This window comes from Oncorhynchus keta, chromosome 13 (assembly GCF_023373465.1).
Source record: "Oncorhynchus keta strain PuntledgeMale-10-30-2019 chromosome 13, Oket_V2, whole genome shotgun sequence".
Lineage (NCBI taxonomy): Eukaryota > Metazoa > Chordata > Actinopteri > Salmoniformes > Salmonidae > Oncorhynchus > Oncorhynchus keta.
Window position 1 is genome coordinate 33,955,654 of NC_068433.1, and position 21,274 is coordinate 33,976,927.

Here is a 21,274-nt window from a genome sequence, read left to right on the forward strand (position 1 = left end):
CAAAAGGAAGTCTGTGTAGACCCAAAAGGAAGTCTGTGTAGACCCAAAAGGAAGTACCATAAGCAGTGTATATATGCCAGGTAGGAGCCTAGAACAAACTTTGGTGAGATCCCAGGAGACTCCTGCTCATGAATGGCCCATTATTCTGAAGCTATTAATAACTTCGGAATAACGCATCGGGAATAACTCTAAAACAATAACTCTGAAAACAATTCCGGGAATTTTGAGGAGGAAGAACCCTGATGGAATAAGAATGAGGATCTGGCACAGTCGGAAGTCAGAACACTTTGAAAATATTTCTGTTTATGATTTATGGCCATTCATTAAAGTAAACAGAATAGGTCCTAAAATGGCTAATTTTGGATTTCTCTCAGGACGATTGTGTGTGTGTCCATGTGTGCACTTGTCAGAATGATTGTCTATTCCCTGAAAATGTTCCTCTTGGTATAGTTATATAGGGAGAGAGATTTTGGAAGTTCCCAAGTGGGATTGAACAAACACTATTATCATTTATTCCAGGCCTTTGAATTGACCTAAGATTAGTTTTGTCCCAGGACTGTTAATAATGGAGCCCGGATTGGGCCTGGAATGATTGATGACTATGAAAACCAAGCTAAAAAAACAAAAACAAGAAGCGAATATAGAAAGGAAAACTAAATTGTGTCTGGAAAAACCAGCCCAATCAGTATTTAGAGATATACTGTACTTAGAATCTGATCCATTGAACTACACTAAGATATACACGAAGAAAAGTTATTTAGAAGTATACAGCCGAAGACAAAAATGTGAGATATTTGATATCCAAATATCTCATTTTTGTCTTCTGCAGTGAGATAATCTACGGTACTCAGACATCTTTGTGAAACATGACGTGATGAAACAGAGTTATTAAAAAATATATTGAAATGGAAGAAAAAGAATGTGAGATATAATGTAGTTCTACTGTACTCAGACAGAATGTGTTCCACTGACCTAGTCCTAGTGTTACATTTGTCAAGCAGCCAGATACAAAGGAACAGTTAATCGCCCTCGACATACCAAGCCACAGTTAACCTGATTAGCCAGTTAGCGACCGGAGCCAATCAGTGTCGGTCAGACACTGTCAGACATTCAGGAAATCAAATAAACTTCACAAGACAAGACCGTCCTTAGCTCTATTTATAAACATAGTCTACAGAACAGTAGCCGAATGCTTTACTCTGACTGATGGATGGATAGCAAGATAAACCATGTTCCATGGTTTATGTGTAGACATTATTTATGTTACTTTGACCCATAAAACATTGTGAATGTATGACTGCGTGAAACACTGATACAGAAACAAGTGATAATACCATATGTGGTAGAAGAAACTAGAACAGCTGACTGATACGGACTCCTAAACTAGAATAAAGTCGAAGAAGACTAGATTGAAGGTCATTTACTCTAGAGTCATAATGACACTGAGTAATGAAATGATATACACATTAAGACACACAAAAACAGAGATAAGACACACACCCAGTCACACCTTGAAGACGCCTACAAGTTCAAAGACACAAAGAAGAGTGAAGGTAGAACAGTACACACTGCACAGAGGGGAGAAGATGAATGGAAGGTTGGGGATCAACAGAGAAAAGGAGAGGAACTAAAGGAGATGATAAGAGGAAACAATACTTTCTAACTGTTCCCGAGTCAGTCTATAACATACCAGAGTGGATCCACACAGAAGAGGCCCTAGTCACACCTGATCCTAGAACCGTGTCTACTGGGTCACAGTTAGGGTCAGGCCCAATGTTAGTTCAACCATAAACTGGTCTGAGAGCAGTCCTTATAAACATGCCCAAATATCTTCAATCCAACACAGACGACAATGGACTTAGCCCAAAGAAGGTGGTCCGGCTACTTACTACTGTTTATCAAGTCTTCAACATAACATTTCCACTGCGGTGTTCAAAAGAAGCAATAAAAACTCTTGGGATAAGAAGTTCCCTTAAATTCTCAATGCTCTTGTCTCCTTCCCTCCTTAATTAATCCAGTTCTCTGGCCTTGCTAGGTGGCTTTGGTTCTGTCTCTAGGAGTAGTCCAACAGTCCTAGCCATATTAAGAGAGGTAGGTTCTGTTTCTAGGAGTAGTTATATCCTTCAGAGCAGCCCTATAGTCCTCTAGTCCTCTAGTAACAGAACAAGACTGCGTTCAAAGTCTTCTCTCTCTCTGTGGTCCATCTCAACTGACCTAGACTCCAAAAAAAACAACCGACAAACCTAATCTACCCCCTTGTCCCTCTCTCTCCCTCCCTCTCACCGTCCCTCGCTTCAGTCACTTAGACCAAACATAGCTCTCCCTCTGCCTTTGTTTCCACCATCCTCCCTCCCTCTCAATCCCTCTCTCTCTCTAGGCAGAATACTGTGAGTGACTCAGGGGGAGAGGAAGAGAGAGAGAGAGGAACAGAAAGAGAGGCAGAGGAGGAAGCTATGTTCGGAGCAGATAAAGACGGACGCTGTTAAAATAATACCCAGAGTTCCACAGTGTTATTGTTCCACACAGGGAAATACGCAGAGGTACTTCCTGTCTAGTAGAGAGAAAGAGGGGGGAGGGAGTGGGAGGGAGAGGTAGAGAGAGAGGGAAGAAGAGTGAGGAAGGGAGGGGGAGGGAGGGGGGAAGAGGGCAGGATTGGCAGGGAGAGAAAAAGGAAGACACCAGTTTTGGAACTGCAGGAAGCAACAAGAGAGAACATTTCAGAGGGGCTCAAATGGAGAGAGTGATGGAAAGGGAGAAATAGAGGGGTAAAAAGAGAGAAGGAAGAGAAGAAGAGATGAGTGTTATTGTGGCATCCAGCCAGACTGGTGTTTTCTTGCCCTTTGCTGAGTAGCAATAGTACAACACAGAGATGAGAAGACCTCAGCAGGGTATGTATAGGAGAGAGGGGGAAAGAGGAGGAGGGGGAGAGAAAGTAAGCAGAGAGCAGTGGGAGAAGTAGGCAGTCTGTAGATTCAAAACTAATCTATAGAACTCCTTGTGAGGCCTCCCGAGTGGCGCAGCGCTCTAAGGCACTACATTGCGGGGCTTGAGGCATCACTACAGCCCAGGATTCGATCCCAGACTGTGTCACAGCCGGCCATGACCGGGAGACCCATGAGGCAGCACACAATTGGGCCAGCGTCTTCTGGGTTAGGGGAGGGTTTGGCCGGCCGGGATTTCCTTGTCCCATCGCGCTCTAGTGACTCCTTGTGGCGGGCCGGACGCCTGCACGCTGACGTCGTTCGCCAGATGTACAGTGTTTACTCCGACACATTGGTGCGGCTGGCTTCCGGGTAAAGCAAGCAGTGCGGCTTGGCAGGATTGTGTTTTGGAGGACGCATGGCTCTCGACCTTCGCCTCTCCCGAGTCTGTACAGGAGTTGCAGCGATGGGACAAGACTGTAACTACCAATTGGATAACCACGAAATTGTGGAGACAAAGGGGATAAAAGATCAAGAACTCCTGCTGAAAATTCACTTTAACAACATCCAGAACAGTGGGAGAAGACAGACTCCGACCGAGAACTCTCACACACACACACACACACACACACACACACACACACACACACGTCTGAACCTGGGGTTGACGAGGATTTCCAGAGGCCACCGTCGCTGCAATCTTCATGCGTGTCTGTGTGTGTGTTTAGATTTCTTACATAATGTGCTTTCTTCAGAAGGCAGAGGGTTAACTATAGTCTCAACCCTCCTCCCCCTCTCCCTGCTCTCACCCCTTCTAGCCCCTCTCACTCTCTCCCCCCTCTACCTTTGTGTTCAGACTGCAATCATCAAACATTTGTTTGCTTTACGGGTTCTCAGTATGTGTGGGTTTCTCTATGTACCAGACTGCAATCAGGCAGTTAGTTTACTTTGTGGTCCCCCATCACACACACACCAGTTAATCAGTGCAGGGAGACGAAGGTCCATTCCAGGAGGATCTATCAGGAAGGGTGAAGTCCACAGAAGGACAATACCCTGTTTGTTACTGAGACTGTGTGTGTGGGTGTGTGTATGTACAGTTGAAGTCGGAAGTTTACATACACTTAGGTTGGAGTCATTAAAACTTGCTTTTCAACCACTCCACAAATATCTTGTTAACAAACTATAGTTTAGGCAAGCCGGTTAGGACATCTACTTTGTGCATGACACAAGGAATTTTTCATACAATTGTTTACAGACAGATTATTTCACTTATAATTCACTGTATCACAATTCCAGTGGGTCAGAGGTTTACATACACTATGTTGACTGTGCCTTTAAACAGCTTGGAAAATTACAGAAAATTATGTCATGGCTTTAGAAGCTTCTGATAGGCTAATTGACATAATTTGAGTAAATTGGAGGTGTACCTGTGGATGTATTTCAAGGCCGACCTTCAAACTCAGTGCCTCTTTTTGCTTGACATCATGGGAAAATCAAAACAAATCAGCCAAGACCTCAGAAAAATAACAGTTGACCTCCACAAGTCTGGTTCATCCTTGGGAGAAATTTCCAAACGCCTGAAGGTACCACTTTCATCTGTACAAACAATAGTACGCAAGTATAAACACCATGGGACCACACAGCGGTCACACCGCTCAGGAAGGAAACGTGTTCCGTCTCCTAGGGATGAACATACATACTTTGGTGTGAAAAGTGAAAACCAATCCCAACAGCAAAGGACCTTGTGAAGATGCTGGAGGAAACAGGTACAAAAGTATCGACATGTTTGCAGGAAGAAATGTGGAGGCTTGCAAGCCAAAGAACACCATCCCAACCGTGAAGCATGGGGGTGGCAGCATCATGTTGTGGGGGTGCTTTGCTGCAGGAGGGATTGGTGCACTACACAAAATGGCATCATGAGGGAGGAAAATATGTGGATATATTGAAGCAACATTTAAAGACAGTCAGGAAGTTAAAACTTGGTCGCAAATGGGTCTTCCAAATGGACAATGACCCCATGCACACTTCCAAAGTTGGAATTTTTACTAAAATGTCTCAACCCAATTGGACACTGGGAGATTCTGGAGCAGTGACTGAGACTGCGTTTTCACTACCATCACCAAAACACCAAATTAGAACATTTATCGTGGAAGAATGGTGTCACATACCTCCAATGGAGTTCCAGACACTTGTAGAATATATGCCAAGGCACATTGAAGCTGCTGTCATGACCTAGCTTTCTTTGTGTATAGTGAGTGTCTTCCCCCTCTCTCCCTTCTACATCCAGGTTTTGTTATCTCAGGTCGTAAAATCTTGGAGGAGACTCTCCTCCTGGCCATGCAGAAAGAGACACATAGAGAGAACATAGGAACTTATTCTACATCACAGAACTTGAGAACTGAACAATATCCATGTTTTGGAGAATGTGTAAACGGTCGGTGGAGAAGCCAGCTACGACCCGGTCCATTTTGTTTCATGTTTGTGACCTCATGAAAGACAATACAGCCACATTACCATAACTCTTTTTATACAGCAGCCTCCATTATGAGGTTTACGCCTAATTATTGTTTGAAATGAATGAGTAAAGATTAAACTATTTGTGAAATTATGTAATGTGATTTTAAACCGTTAATGTGAGATCCCGACAGAATAAGAGCAAATCTTAGATACTAATTACTAGTCTGCAGCTAGAAATTATGTGCCATGGGATGATTAGACCGACAACCGCCGAAACATCTTTTCTATAAGAACATTTCTGAATGGTACTTTGAAGTATCCATTCTAACCATGAGACTTCAGGGAAGCAGAGAGACACTCGGATGAACTTTCCAACAGAAGGACTGACGATTCCAACAGAGATCACGATGACACACTGGGTGTAAAAATAAATTGATTGCAATTATTCCCGAATGAGTGATCGTTCATGTGCAAAGGATTAGCATTTCAATTAATATAATTATCAACTGTGTAGTAACTCTTTTGTAATTCCCGCCCTTCTCAGTCCACACCCACTTCCATTTGTCCACCAAGCCGTCTTACCGGCTTAGCCCACTAGGGAAGCTCCCTATCATTTCCTCGTAACCATATCTACTGTTTGTTTGTTTATGCATTTCTGTGATTACTTAGTTAGTTAGTAAATAAATGATTAAGACAATTGGTGTATGGTTGATTCATAGTAAAGTCTGGGTTTGTGCAGATAACCAACAATTTACGACATTTGGAATGAGACTAACGTGAGGTAAATAATAATTCCTTAATTAGAAGACTAATTGATTAGATATTAAAATATCTGAAGTTATATTAGGAAAATTATAACTTTGTAATCTGAAGATTTTCCTTTGGTGCCCCAAGTTCCTAGTTAATTACATTTACATGATTAGATTAATCACATAATAATAATTACAGAGAATTGATTTGATAAAATAACAGTATTCACTTTAATGATGCCAAAGACACGACAGTGTTCTGGAGGCCGTGGAGGCCCTATTAAGACACTTTATGTTGGTGTTTCCTGCCTTTATATCACCATTGTCACTCCAGAGAATAAAACATACGAGTCGTCTAGCCGCTGCCTTCATAGCACATTCCAGTGTTCCAGTGCTGGCACGGGTTCGAATCACGCCCACACTTTTCTACCATCTCTCTTCCTTACTTTCTTGTGTGTCCTCCCCATGTCTATCCAACACACACAAGAAAAATATATACTTAACAAAAATATAAATGCAACATGCAGAGTGTTGGTCCCATGTTTCATGGGAAATAAAAAGATCCCTGAAATTGTCCATACATACAAAAAGCAGATTTCTCTCAAATTGGCTTACATCCCTGTTAGTCAGCATTTCTCCTTTGCCAAGATAATCCATCCACCTAACTGGTGTGGCATTTCAAGAAGCTGATTAAAAATGATCATTCCACAGCTGCACCTTGTGCTGCGGACAATAAAAGGCTGCTCTAAAATGTGCAGTTTTGTCAAACACCACAATGCCACAGATGTCTCAAATTGAGGGAGCGTGCAATTGGCATGCTGACTACAGGAATGTCCACCAGACATGTTTATTTCTATACCATAATCCGAGTCGAGTATGGCCTGCATACTCAGACATGTCACCAATCTTAGAAATTGTTTCATGTTGGGTTTTATATTTTTGTTCAGTGTATATTTAAAAAACATGGAGGACCTTTTACCAGCCACAGACAGTGATCACACACACACACACACACACACACACACACACACACACACACACACACACACACACACACACACACACACACACACACACACACACACACACACACACACACACACACACACACACACACCGGTGCTATTATGTCCATCGCCATGTCTCACATTCTCACATGCAGTTGATTTGACAAGATCATATCTCTTCCCACGAGACACACACATCTTGTAGGCATGTGTCGTAGTGTATGTGTGTGTGAGTGCATGTGTGTGTGTGTGTGTGTGTGTGTGTGTGTGAGTGTGTGTGTGTGGAGGTCATGTATCATTGGAATCCTTGTTTAATGGGACAGCTAATAGAAGCCATGAGGACTCAGCTGCAGTAATCACTATAGCAGGCCACACGTAGAGACAACACACACACACAAAGACACAGACAAAGGCATAGAGACGAAACACTCAGAGACACTAACAAACACAGAAACACTAATACTGACACACTCATACACAAAGACGATTTCTGTCTGCTCTGCTGAGCGCTGACAGGGCACATTTCAACTGTGGCAGAATCCTACATTTAAAACACACACACACACCCTGGGTCTGATTCGTGGTAGAGAAAGTTGTGGTTTGTCCTCCTCTGTGAAATAGACTAAAGAAGAGAGGAGTTGATGTGTTGAGTTAGGGCCTGTGTCCCAAATGGCACCCTATTACCTTTATAGTGCACTACTTTTGACCAGAGCCCATAAGACTCTGGACAAAAGTAGTGCACTTTATAGGGAATATGGTGCCATTTAAGACACATTCAGAGAGAGGAAGAAAGAACGGGGGATGAGATGGGTTGATTTAGAGAGAGAGGAAGAGGCATTAGGAATGGCAGGAATGCCCATTGTTTTGTCAGGAGAAGGAGGAAGGTCCTTGGCACAGCAGGGGAGGTCTTGCCAATAGCCTTTGGGGAGGGGGTGCGTGTGAAATCAACTCAAAATATTTGGTTTGATGTTTCTTAAAAGTGTGATTTTCACAATTGTCCACATGCTTTTTAAAAGAGAGGTTGGAATCAAGTGTGATGCCAAGGTACTTAAAATCAGATACCACCTGGAGCTTCTCCCCTGACACATAGACAACTGGCTCAGTAGCATCTGTTTCCCTCTTTGTGAAGAACATGCACACAGTTTTTTTCACATTGAGATGCAAACACAAGTCACTGAGCCACTTTGTAACCTGGACCATTACAGTAGTGAGTTCTTGTGCAGCTTGTTGTTTGCATGCACATATATCACTGTATCATCTGCATACATTTGAACTTCAGATCCAGTACAGACAGATCATTAAATGTACAGGCTGAACAGCTACATGGACAGTTGTCAGTGCTCTATTTGTTCTAAAGCTTAGCAGGGTACATGGGGGTAGGCATCGGTATGGTAGATTTGTTCTCACTGAAGTGTGAAAGTGTTTAGAAACATTATATTCTTATGTACAATAAAAGTGATTCCAACAACTATGACGAGTCACAAGCTTGATTGAATCATTGCGTGCTAGGAATATGGAACCAAATACAACACGTTTGACTTATTTAATAGACATAAATGAATTTGTCCCAATCATTTTTGTCCCATAACATGGGGGGACTCTAATTTTTTTTATTTTATATATATATATATATATATATATATATATATATATATAAACTTTTTGTACAAACGGTTCATCCAATATGGTTGATAATACCCTCAAATTAAAACAGACAGTCTGCACTTTAAACTCATACTCATTGTATCATTTCAAATCCAAAGTGCTGGAGTACAGAGCCAAAACAAAAAAATGTTTAATCAAAATGTGTTTTGGGGATGAAATGTCTTCTGGAACATGTGAACTTTCATTTGTCTTAAACGTGTATGCCATCTGTAAATACAAAAAAAAAAAAGAAAAGACGAGCCAAGTTGGTTTAGCCACAGAAAAAAATAAATGAGCATTCTCGCTATCCGTGATTGACTGAGATAATGGATGGGCTGGACATGCCAAGAGATGACTTCGGATTGGTCTGCCATGTAGCATGCTTCTGTCTATGACATGAGCTGCTCAGTATGTGTAGATAATCCTGGATACTGCAGCTTTTTTGAAAGATACACTGCTCAAAAAATAAAGGGAACATGTAAACAACACAATGTAACTCCCAAGTCAATCACACTTCTGTGAAATCAAACTGTCCACTTAGGAAGCAACACTGATTGACAATAAATTTCACATGCTGTTGTGCAAATGGAATAGACAACAGGTGGAAATTATAGGCAATTAGCAAGACACCCCAAATAAAGTGGTAACCACAGACCACTTCTCAGTTCCTATGCTTCCTGGCTGATTTTTTGGTCACTTTTGAATGCTGGCGGTGCTTTCACTCTAGTGGTAGCATGAGACGGAGTCTACAACCCACACAAGTGGCTCAGGTAGTGCAGCTCATCCAGTATGGCACATCAATGTGCGCTGTGGCAAGAATGTTAGCTGTGTCTGTCAGCGTAGTGTCCAGAGCATGGACGAGCTACCAGGAGACAGGCCAGTACATCAGGAGACGTGGAGGAGGCCGTAGGAGGGCAACAACCCAGCAGCAGGACCGCTACCTCCGCCTTTGTGCAAGGAGTAGCACAGCCAGAGCCCTGCAAAATTACCTCCAGCAGGCCACAACTGTGCATGTGTCTGCTCAAACGGTCAGAAACAGACTCCATGAGGGTGGTATGAGGGCCCGACGTCCACAGGTGGGGGTTGTGCTTACAGCCCAACACCGTGCAGGACGTTTGGCATTTGCCTGAGAACACCAAGATTGGCAAATTCGCCACTGGCGCCCTGTGCTCTTCACAGATGAAAGCAGGTTCACACTGAGCACATGTGACAGACGTGACAGAGTCTGGAGACGCCGTGGAGAAGGTTCTGCTGCCTGCAACATCCTCCAGCATGACCGGTTTAGCGGTGGGTCAGCCATGGTGTGGGGTGGCATTTCTTTGGGGGGGCGCACAGCCCTCCATGTGCTCGCCAGAGGTAGCCTGACTGCCATTCGGTACTGAGATGAGATCCTCAGAACCCTTGTGAGACCATATGCTGGTGGGGTTGGCCCTGGGTTCCTCCTAATGCAAGACAATGCTAGACCTCATGTGGCTGGAGTGTGTCAGCAGTTCCTGCAAGAGGAAGGCATTGATGCTATGGACTGGCCCGCCCGTTCCCCAGACCTGAATCCAATTGAGCACATCTGGGACATCATGTCTCGCTCCATCCACCAATGCCATGTTGTACCACAGACTGTCCAGGAGTTGGCGGATGCTTTAGTCCAGGTCTGGGAGGAGATCCCTCAGGAGACCATCCGCCACCTCATCAGGAGCATGCCCAGGCATTGTAGGGAGGTCATACAGGCACGTGGAGGCCACACACACTACTGAGCCTCATTTTGACCTGTTTTAAGGACATTACATCAAGGTTGGATCAGCCTGTAGTGTTTCCACTTTGAGTGTCACTCCAAATCCAGACCTCCATGGGTTGATCAATTTGATTTCCATTGATCATTTTTGTGTGATTTTGTTGTCAGCACATTCAACTATGTAAAGAAAAAAGTATTTAATAAGAATATTTCATTCATTCAGATCTAGGATGTGTTATTTTAGTGTTCCCTTTATTTTTTTGAGCAGTATATAACACTAGCCATGGAGACTGCAGAAGTGTTACTACTGCACTCAACAACTTTGCTGCCCTGAATTGTGCAGACACTATCAACGAAGATCACTGGGAAAATGTTGTGATTGACTACTTTCTGCACATGGTCAGTGTGAACTGGAGTGACTTGACACAATGGGCCAAACAAGCTGTAGCTACAAACAAAACGGAAACGACACAGTCGGATGTCTTACTTAGTTAGTAAAAGTGGTTCCAGTCTGCCATGAAGCGTTTATCCATGTATACAGGGAAGAGCCTGGAGACACATTTTCAGAAAGTCCTTTTCATTGCAAGTTAGTGTACTGTTAGCTAGCTAGCGAATGTTAGCTTGCTGGCTCGCTAGCTAACATTAAGTGCATGATCTGTGTCGTAATGTCAAATCAAAGTGTATTTGTCATGTGCGCCGAATACAACAGGTAAATTCTTACTTTCAGGCTCTAACCAATAGTGCAGAAAAGGGATTAGGTGAACAATAGGTAAGTAAATAAATAACATCAACAGTAAAAAGACAGTGAAAAATAACAGTAGCGAGGCTATATACAGTAGCAAGGCTACATACAGACACCGGTTAGTCGGGCTGACTGAGGTAGTATGTACATGTAGATATGCTTAAAGTGACTATGTATATATGATGAACAGAGTAGTAGTAGCGTAAAAGAGATTGGCGGGTGGTGGGACACAATGCAGATAGCCCGGTTAGCCAATGTGTGGGCCAATGTGCACTGGTTGGTCGGCCCAATTGAGGTTGTATGTACATGAATGTATAGTTAAAGTGACTATGCATATATGAGAAACAGAGAGTAGCAGCAGCGTAAAAGAGGGGTGGGGGGGCACACAATGCAAATCATCCAGGTAGCCATTTGATTACCTGTTCAGGAGTCTTATGGGTTGGGGGTAAAAACTGTTGAGAAGCCTTTTTGTCCTTTGTCCGGTACCGCATGCCATGCGGTAGTAGAGAGAACAGTCTATGACTGGGGTCTTTGACAATTTTTAGGGCCTTCCTCTGACACCACCTGGTGTAGAGGTCCTGGATGGCAGGCAGCTTAGCCCCAGTGATGTACTGGGCCGTACGCAGTACCCTCTATGGTGCCTTGTGGTCGGAGGCCGAGCAATACCAGGCAGTGATGCAACCAGTATGTCTCAATGCTGCAGCTGTAGAACCTTTTGAGGATCTCAAGACCCATGCCAAATCTTTTTAGTTTCCTGAGGGGGAATAGGCTTTGTCGTGCCCTCTTCACAACTGTCTTGGTGTGTTTGGACCATTCTAGTTTGTTGGTGATGTGGACACCAAGGAACTTGAAGCTCTCAACCTGCTCCACTACAGCCCTGTCGATGAGAATGAGGCCGTGCTCGGTCCTCCTTTTCCTGTAGTCCACAATCATCTCCTTAGCCAATCGTATCTCAGAAACCATTTGCATTGCTAGTTATAGCCCAATGTTGAACATAGTTGGTTAGCTTTAGCTAGCTGCAGATTCATACTACAGCATACATGGTGGCTAGCTATGACAATCCGTTTGTACTGTATGGTACGTTTGTAGCATTATGGTTCATTGTTTAGCAAGCCAGCTACATGTCTAAACAAAAGACTCCACTCCGCCAGATGATTGCATGAGGTGATAAACACCATCAAGGTGTTTATGGCCATCAATTGTATTTCATGAACATGTGAACATGTCTAGACAATAGTGACCCATCCACTTAGCTCGATGTGGCTGGTTGGTAAATATAGCATTTATTTCACATGACCCATCAATTCAGACAACTGTGTCTGGGTAAGCATCATCCAATTATAAAATATTTTGATCGGGACACTTTCCATTTTTGACATTGCTACTATGCAAGTAACCATTTCACTGTACCGTTTACACCTTCTGTATCCTGTACATGTGATGAATACATTTTGATTGTATTTGATATAGTGTGTGTTTACCAGAGACTGTAACGTGAGGAACAACATGACCTGCACCAAAGTCATATTAGGATATACAGTACAGTGCATTCGTTAAGAATTCAGACCCCTTAACTTCCTTATTATAGGCTACTACTTTACTACTTTCACCACTTCTAGCTTTGGTTGTTTACTGCTCTACATTAATCACTCTGTTTAGCACATGACCTCACTGGCCTCACATCAGAACCCTTAAAGATATGATGGGGCTTACTTTCAAAGCAGAATTCCTTTCCTATTGTTCCTCAGTGTATGATATACCATTTTGTAGCTCTGTGTCTCTGCTTTTATCCAATGTAATAAACACCATTTCAAACTTTGCTACATAAGACCAAATCGAGGTGGTCGGTCACGTTTGTCAAAAAAAAAAAAAAAAAAAAAATAGCATAGACTGGTCTAGCTGGTCTGTTCAGCATGGTCTAGCTGGTCTGTTCAGCATGGTCTAGCTGGTCTGTTCAGCATGGTCTCGCTGGTCTGTTCAGCATGGTCTAGCAGGTTATGCTGGTTGACCAGCATGTTCTAGCTGGTCAAGCTGGTCTGACCAAGCCCATCATTTTTATATTTCCCAGCATGCTCTATTGTAGTTGATTCTTAAGAACTGTTTGTTTCAATATCTTTTTTGTTTGTGGTTTTACATGTACAATGATTGATTCATTAATATAATGCTATTCAAAGATAAATACAAATTCTAAACTAATATAATCTGTTGGTTGGACTTCTTGCACCCGTTACTGAATTTGGTTTTTCCAGTGTAAAGTTCCAGTTGTTGGATATCCCCACTCTGGCTGAATTTAGCAAGCCATTATAATGTGACTTGATGCTAATAATAACCAGTATTAAAAACATAGCAAATGTTGGTCACCAGAAAAAAAACATAGCGAAGGCTGGCTACCAGTGTCCAAAACACAGCAAAGGTTGGTCACCAGCAAAAACACTGTGAAGCAGGGGGTTGGCGCTCGCACACAATCGGTAAGGGTGTGTTGGTGACTTTTTAGAGTCTTCCGGCTTTGCCAATGGTCACTAGCTGTAAATACATTGTTTTGTCTTCACATGGTCCCATGGTAGTGTGTGTGTGGTCAGTTGCTCACAGTGAGCAGCAGTGGAGGGACATTCTTTACCCATCGCATCACTTCCTGTAACTCCCAATGTTTCCCTTCATGACTTCCTGTTCCTTAGACAGACCTACTGTAGGATGACACACCAATCCACCCACACAGTATCTGCTGCAATGTCCCAAACATGACCCCTACTGCCCACCTTATGATAAAAGGACCACACAGGCCAGAGAGACGATCCCTGCACAGAACCATACCAAAGCAAGAGGTTCCCTGCACTAATTCAACCCAGAGTCGTTAGAATGGAATTGTCTGATTGGAATTAACTTATGGCTGATAGGATGAAGCCTGAAAGTATAGGATTCCAAAAACTAGTACAACAGACATGTTTTCTTTTTGACACACAAACAAGACTCACGCCAATATGTATTACAGCTGGCCTATACAAAGGCTTTGTCATAACAGGAAGAAGAATCCATCTACATCCCAAACGACACCCTATTACCTACACAGTGTACTACCTTTCACTAGAATTGGTTAAACGTAGTGCATTAATAGGGTTCCATTTGGGATGCAGCCTAAAGTTTAACCCCCCCCCCACACTTTGTGCAATTTCCACCTGAAGACCTACCCAAATCTAACAGCCTGAACCAAGGATATGCATATTCCTGGTACCATTTGAAAGAAAACACTCTGAAGTTTGTATAAATGTGAATTGAATGTACGAGAATAACATACAATAGATCTGGTTTAGATAAAACAATGAAAAAAACATACATTTTTAATTTTATTTTTGTTATTATCTTTAAAATGAACAAGACAAAACAAACATTCAGATAGGATGATGGGGACAATTTCAGTGAAAAATATAAAAGGGCAACAGTACTTGTGCAAAGTTTCAGAATGATAACTTCCAAAATGATTGTGCAACATGACATTTATCATGAAGTCACCCAGGTGTCCCACGCAAGTAGCCCAAATGTACCCAAGTGGCCAAATTGGTGAAGGTATACATTTTCAAACAAATAACTATATACAAAAAAAAAAAATACCAAAATGGTATTCTAACACCCCCCCCCCCCAAAAAAAATGTTTTGATCATGGGCCTCTTGGCTGCATCTCTGATCAGTCTTCTCCTTGTATGAGCTGAAAGTTTAGAGGGACGGCCAGGTCTTGGTAGATTTGCAGTGGTCTGATACTCCTTCCATTTCAATATTATCGCTTGCACAGTGCTCCTTGGGATGTTTAAAGCTTGGGAAATATTTTTGTATCCAAATCCGGCTTTAAACTTCTTCACAACAGTATCTCGGACCTGCCTGGTGTGTTCCTTGTTCTTCATGATGCTCTCTGCACTTTTAACGGACCTCTGAGACTATCACAGTGCAGGTGCATTTATACGGAGACTTGATTACACACAGGTGGATTGTATTTATCGTCATTAGTCATTTAGGTCAACATTGGATCATTCAGAGATCCTCACTGAACTTCTGGAGAGAGTTTGCTGCACTGAAAGTAAAGGGGCTGAATAATTTTGCACGCCCAATTTTTCAGTTTTTGATTTGTTAAAAAGTTTGAAATATCCAATAAATGTCGTTCCACTTCATGATTGTGTCCCACTTGTTGTTGATTCTTCACAAAAAAAAATGCAGTTTTATATCTTTATGTTTGAAGCCTGAAATGTGGCAAAAGGTCGCAAAGTTCAAGGGGGCCGAATACTTTCACAAGGCACTGTATGTAGAGATCACCGTATGTTGTGGAATTTCAGCCCGCTAGCGGGTTCCGTGCGCAGGGAGGTTAATTTCCTTTGCGCTTACACACACACACACACACTGGAATATGATCTGGGATTCATCCAATGGCATTGAGGAGTCACCACATCAGTCACCGGCTTCATCAATAAGTGCATCGACGACATCTTCCTCAAAGTGACCATACATACATTTCCCAACCAGAACCATGGATTATAGGCAACATCCGCACCGAGCTAAAGGCTAGAGCTGCCATTTTCAAGGAGCAGGACACTAATCAAAATCCCGCTATGCCCTCAGACGAACCATCAAAAATGGCAAAGCGATAATACAGGACTGAGATTGGGGCGGCAGGGTAGCCTCGTGGGGCGGCAGGGTAGCCTAGTGGTTAGAGTGTTGGACTAATACCCAAAAGGTTGTAAGTTCAAATCCCAGAACTGACAAGGTACAAATCTGTCGTTCTGCCCCTGAACAGGCAGTTAACCCACTGTTCCTAGGCCGTCATTGAAAATAAGAATTTGTTCTTAACTGACTTAAATAAAGGTAAAAAAAAAAAAAGATTGAATCCTACCACACCAGCTCTGATACTCGTCAGATGTGTCAGGACTTGAGAAATACTACAAACGGCTGGAAACCCAGCCGGGAGCTACCCAGTGACGCAAGCCTACCAGACGAGCTAAATGCCTTATATGCTCGCTTCGAGGAAAACACCACTGGAGCATGCATGAGAGCACCAGCTGTTGTGATCACGCTCTCCGTAGCCAGAGAATAATGGTGCACACGATAGGAGGTCCCGTACAGGGAAGAAATTAGTTCTACTTACACCCCTGGATATACAGTAGGCTTGGGATTCACTGATGTGTGTGATTCCACACACACACACAATGTAGGAGAGGAGAAGTTGGGGGGATAAGAAAACAAACATGATAGCAGAAAAGATGTTGATGATGACTGGGAAGCATGTATCAGTCTAAATTACAGGTGAAACTCTCATGAGTGACAAACACACCATCACAACACTGTCATAGCAACACAAATAATCCCCTCACACTGGTGAGAAACTCCCTCTGAGTAACACACACATAGACACAATGTGACGCACACATGCACTGAAGCGCACGCACTTACACCACTCACACACACCCCTGTTTGATACTGTTGATTAACTGCTTCCCAGACTAGCCTCCTTCTTAGCCTTTGGCGGTGAGAGGGCAGTCCACCACAAACAAACTCCTTTGTTGGGTGTGCGTGTGGTATCAATATACATGTGTGTTTTATGTATGTGAGTGTATGAATGTCAGTCTCCTTCAGATGTTTAACCAGTCTCCTCAGTACACACACACACACACACACACACACACACACACACACACACACACACACACACACACACACACACACACACACACACACACACACACACACACACACACACACACTTATAACTTTTTCTTGAGAAAAGTTCAAAGGTATCAGACACTGTCAAACATGATAATGGATCTTAAAGGGATACTTCAGGATTTTGGCAATGAGGCCCTTTATCTATGCCACGTCCTGACCTTAGTTAGCGCAATAACTGTAAATCTATGGTATCCGCTTAATTTAAAAAAGATTGGAGCACCATATGAAATTTCAGAGGAGCAGACATATTGTGATTGATTGAGATACTTTTGAAGGAAATGGTGTGAAGATGGCGGTGACAGACATGGTAGGTCTGCTTCTAGCTCCTCAGCAACTTTGCAGTATTTAGTTTTTTTATGTGTTATTTCTTACATTAGCCTAGAACGTTTTTGTGTGTTATTACATACAGATGGAAATAACTTACTAGCATTATGACCAAAAAACGACTTTCCCGAATTGGACACTTTGTTCATACCCCCCAGGGCAATTGAACTTAACCCAGAGTTATTCGGAGTGAACTTCTAGTCCGACTCAGGGGGTGTGAACACCAGCCACTGCTTCTGAGTATATTAATCGCTAATGTTCAGTCCGTGGACAATAAAGTAGATGAGCTCAAGGCGAGGATCTCTTTCCAGAGAAACAGTGACTGTAACATACTCTGTTTCAGGGAATCATTGCTCTCACTCGATATAATGTCCCAGTCCATACAGCCAGCTGGGTTTTCAGTACATCGCGCAGACAGGAATAAAGAACTCTCTGGGAAGAAGAAATGCAGTGGTGTATGTTTCATGATAAACAACTCATGGTGAGATTGTGATAACGTACAAAAACTCAAGTCCTTTTGTTCACCCGACCTAGAACACCTCAATGAAATGCCGACCGTATTACCTCCAAGAGAATTCTCATCGGTTATAGTCACAGCCGTGTATATTCCCCCTCAAGCTGATACCACGACGGCCCTCAAGGAACTACACTGGACTTTATGCAAACTGGAAACATATCCCGAGGCTGCATTTAATGTAGCTGGGGATTTTAACAAAGCACATCTGAGGAAAATGCTACCGAAGTTCTATCAACACATTACCTGTAGTGCCCACGCATCAAAAACTCAACCATTGTTACTCCCCCTTCCAGGATGGCCACAAGGCCTTCACCCAACCTCCCTTCTGCGAATGAGATCACGAATACATCCAACAGGATATTAAAAACTGTAATATCTTATATTTCACCGATTCAAGGCTGAACGAAGCACGGATAATATACAGTTGGCTGGGTCTTCCAGACAGAACAGCTATGTCTGGTAAGACTGGGTGGGGGTGTGTGTCTATTTGTCAATAACAGCTGGAGCACGATGTCTAATATTAAGGAAGTCTCAAGGTATTTCTCGCCTGAGGAAGAGTACTTTTTTATATTGTAAGTTGACTGAGGACACATTCTCATTTACAGCAATGACCTGGGGAATAGTTACAGGGGAGAGGGGGATGAAGAGCCAGTTGTAAGCTGGGGATGAAATGGTGACCATGATGGTATGGAGGCCAGATTGGGAGTTTAGCCAAGACACCGGGGTTAACACCCCTACTCTTACGATAAGTGCCATCTGATCTTTAGTGACCACAGAGAGTCAGGACACCCGTTTAACGTCCCATCTGAAAGACGGCCCCCTACACAGGGCAATGACCCCAATCACTGCCCTGGGGCATTGGGATATTTTTTTTAGACCAGTGGAAAGGGGGCCCTCCAACACCACTTCCAGCAGCATCTGGTCTCCCATCCAGGGACCAAACAGGACCACCCTGCAGTGGGATGCAGGGTGGTACCTCATGATACGCTGTAGATCACACTATCTACCAAGAGTTTATTTATATTTTTCATAGCCGTCTTTTACTTCCACAAACCGATGCTGGTACTAAGAACGCACTCAACGAGGCCATAAGCCATAAGGCCATGAGCCATAAGGCCATACGCAAACAAGAAAATAGTCTACCAGAAGCAGCGCTCCTATTGGCCGGGGACTTTAATACAGGCAACCTTAAATCAGTTTTACCTCATTTCTACCAGCATGTCACATGTGCAACCAGAAGAACAAAAAAACTAAACTTTAGACCACTTTTACTTCACACACAGAGATGCATACAAAGCTCTCCCTCGCCCTACATTTGGCCAATCTGACCATAAGTCTATCCTCCTGATTCCAAGCAAAAACTAAAGCAGGACGTACTTGACTCACTCAATACGGAAGTGGTCAGATGACGCGAATGTTACACTACAGGACTGTTTTTCTAGCACAGACTGGAATATGCTCCGGGATTCATCCAATGGTAATGAGGAGTATACCACCTCAGTCATTGGCCTCATCAATAAGTGCATCGACGACGTCTTCCCCACAGTGACCATACATACATATCCCAACCAGAAGCCATGGGCAACATCCGCACTAAGCTTTCATGGAGCAGGACACTAATCCTGACAATTATAAGATTTGTGAAATATGCCCTCAGACGAACCATCAAACAGGCAAAGCATCAATACATGACTAAGATTGGATCTCACTACACTGGCTCTGATGCTCGTCGGATGTAGCAGAACTCACAAACTATTACGGACTACAACGGGAAACCCAGCCGCTAACTGCCCAGTAACGTGAGCCTAGCAGATGAGCTAAATGCCTCTTATGCTTGCTTCGGGGCAAGCAACACTGAAGCATAAATGAGAGCACCAGTGGTCCCCAACAACTGTGTGATCATGCTCGCTGGAACTGATGTGAGCAAGACCTTTAAACAGGTCAACATTCACAAGGCTGCAGGGCCAGACGGATTACCAGGAAGTGTACTCAGAGCATGTGCGGACCAACTGGCAAGTGTTTTCACTATATTTTCAACCTCTCCCTGCCTGAGTCTGTAATACCTACATGTTTCAAGCAGACCACTATAGTCCCTGTGACCAAGAAAGCGAAGGGAGCCTGCCAAATTTACTACCGCCCCATAGCACTCAAGTTGGTAGCAGTGACGTGCTTTGAAAGGCTGGTCATGGCTCACATCAATACGATCTTCATCCCGGACACCCTAGACCAGGCCTGGGAAAAGGCCGGCCCGGGGGCATATGTGGCCCGCGACCTGATTCAATATGGCCCGCGGAATCATGCTCAGATCAAAGAATTCGCAATAGTAAAGTTAAAGGAATTTGTTATTCAAATTAAAATGCCCAATGAATACTCGCCTTTGTGTAATGATTTAACTCCCACCGCTTGTGGGACATCTATTTTGAAGACACGTATAAATAACAACTGAATGAGGACAGACAGCGACTGACAGGTTGACACACATCACAGTTACAAAAAGTAGCTAGCAAGAAATTGCGCAAAAATTAGTTTTTCAAATATTTAAAAGAAAAGGAAAGGCGACACTGAATGTAGGGTGTTCCAGCAAGAGTGGACATCGAAATATGTATTTATTGAGGTATCAGGGAAAGCTGTGTTCTTAGTGTGCAAAGAGAACATTGCTGTCTTGAAAGACTACAACTTGTCCCGACACTTCCAGACAGAGCATGCAGAGAAATATAGGAATATGTCTTCTGAGCAGAGGGCAAGTGCATTGAAAGAGTTGCTTTCTCAGTTGCAAAAGCAGCTACGACTTTTCACAAAACTGCATTCAGCAAACAGAATTGCGAGAGCTAGCTATGTACTGACCAACAAAATTGCTAAACATAGCAAGCCATTCGCTGAGAGTGAATTCATTAAAGAATGTTTAATCGATTCTGCAGCAATATTTTGCCATGACAAGAAATAGCTGTTTGAAATGTTTCCCTGTCAAGACGAACAGTGACACAGAGAGAATATGGAACAGTTGAAAGACAAGGTAAAGGATTTCACCTATTTCTCCTTGGCCCTGGATGAGAGCAGTGATGCATGTGACACAACGCAGTTGTTGATATTCTTACGAAGCAGAACCCCAGACTTTGAAATTACAGAGCAGCTTGCTTCAGTGCAGTCAATGAAGAGCACAACCACAGGGAAAGATTTATTGTGTGGCAAAGCTGGGACTGGGTTTTGAAAAGTTATGCAGCGTGACCACTGATGGTGCCATAACGTGAATGGAATTTTTTTTGACCTTTTGAAAAGGATACAATATCAAGTAGCTGAGCTAAGCTGAACCCAGATCAGAAAATGATTTTCCTGCATTGCACTAGTCATCAGGAGGTGCTCTGTAAATGTGTTCTGAAAATGAGCCGTGTTGTGGACACAGTCATACTAAAGTGGTAAACTTCATAAGGGCAAAATCTTTAAACCACAGGCGGTTCGTCTCACTTTTGGAAGAGTCAGAGTC

At 43.2% G+C, this 21,274-nt stretch overlaps 1 protein-coding gene across 5 annotated transcripts in view; it reads right to left on the reverse strand.

Moving 5' to 3' along the window:
• The window catches only part of shroom4 (shroom family member 4), an 86,264-nt gene that overhangs the window by 17,232 nt on the left and 47,758 nt on the right, over window positions 1-21,274 (reverse strand). The window contains exon 1 of one of the 5 annotated variants that reach the window (XM_052460034.1): window positions 1,890-2,293. The exons of 3 other annotated variants lie outside the window; for them this stretch is intronic. The gene's annotated coding sequence lies outside the window, so the exon portion shown is untranslated. Of the gene's footprint in view, window positions 1-1,690; window positions 2,294-21,274 lie in introns of those variants that run through there. One more of the 5 variants, XM_052460035.1, reaches the window with a different exon arrangement.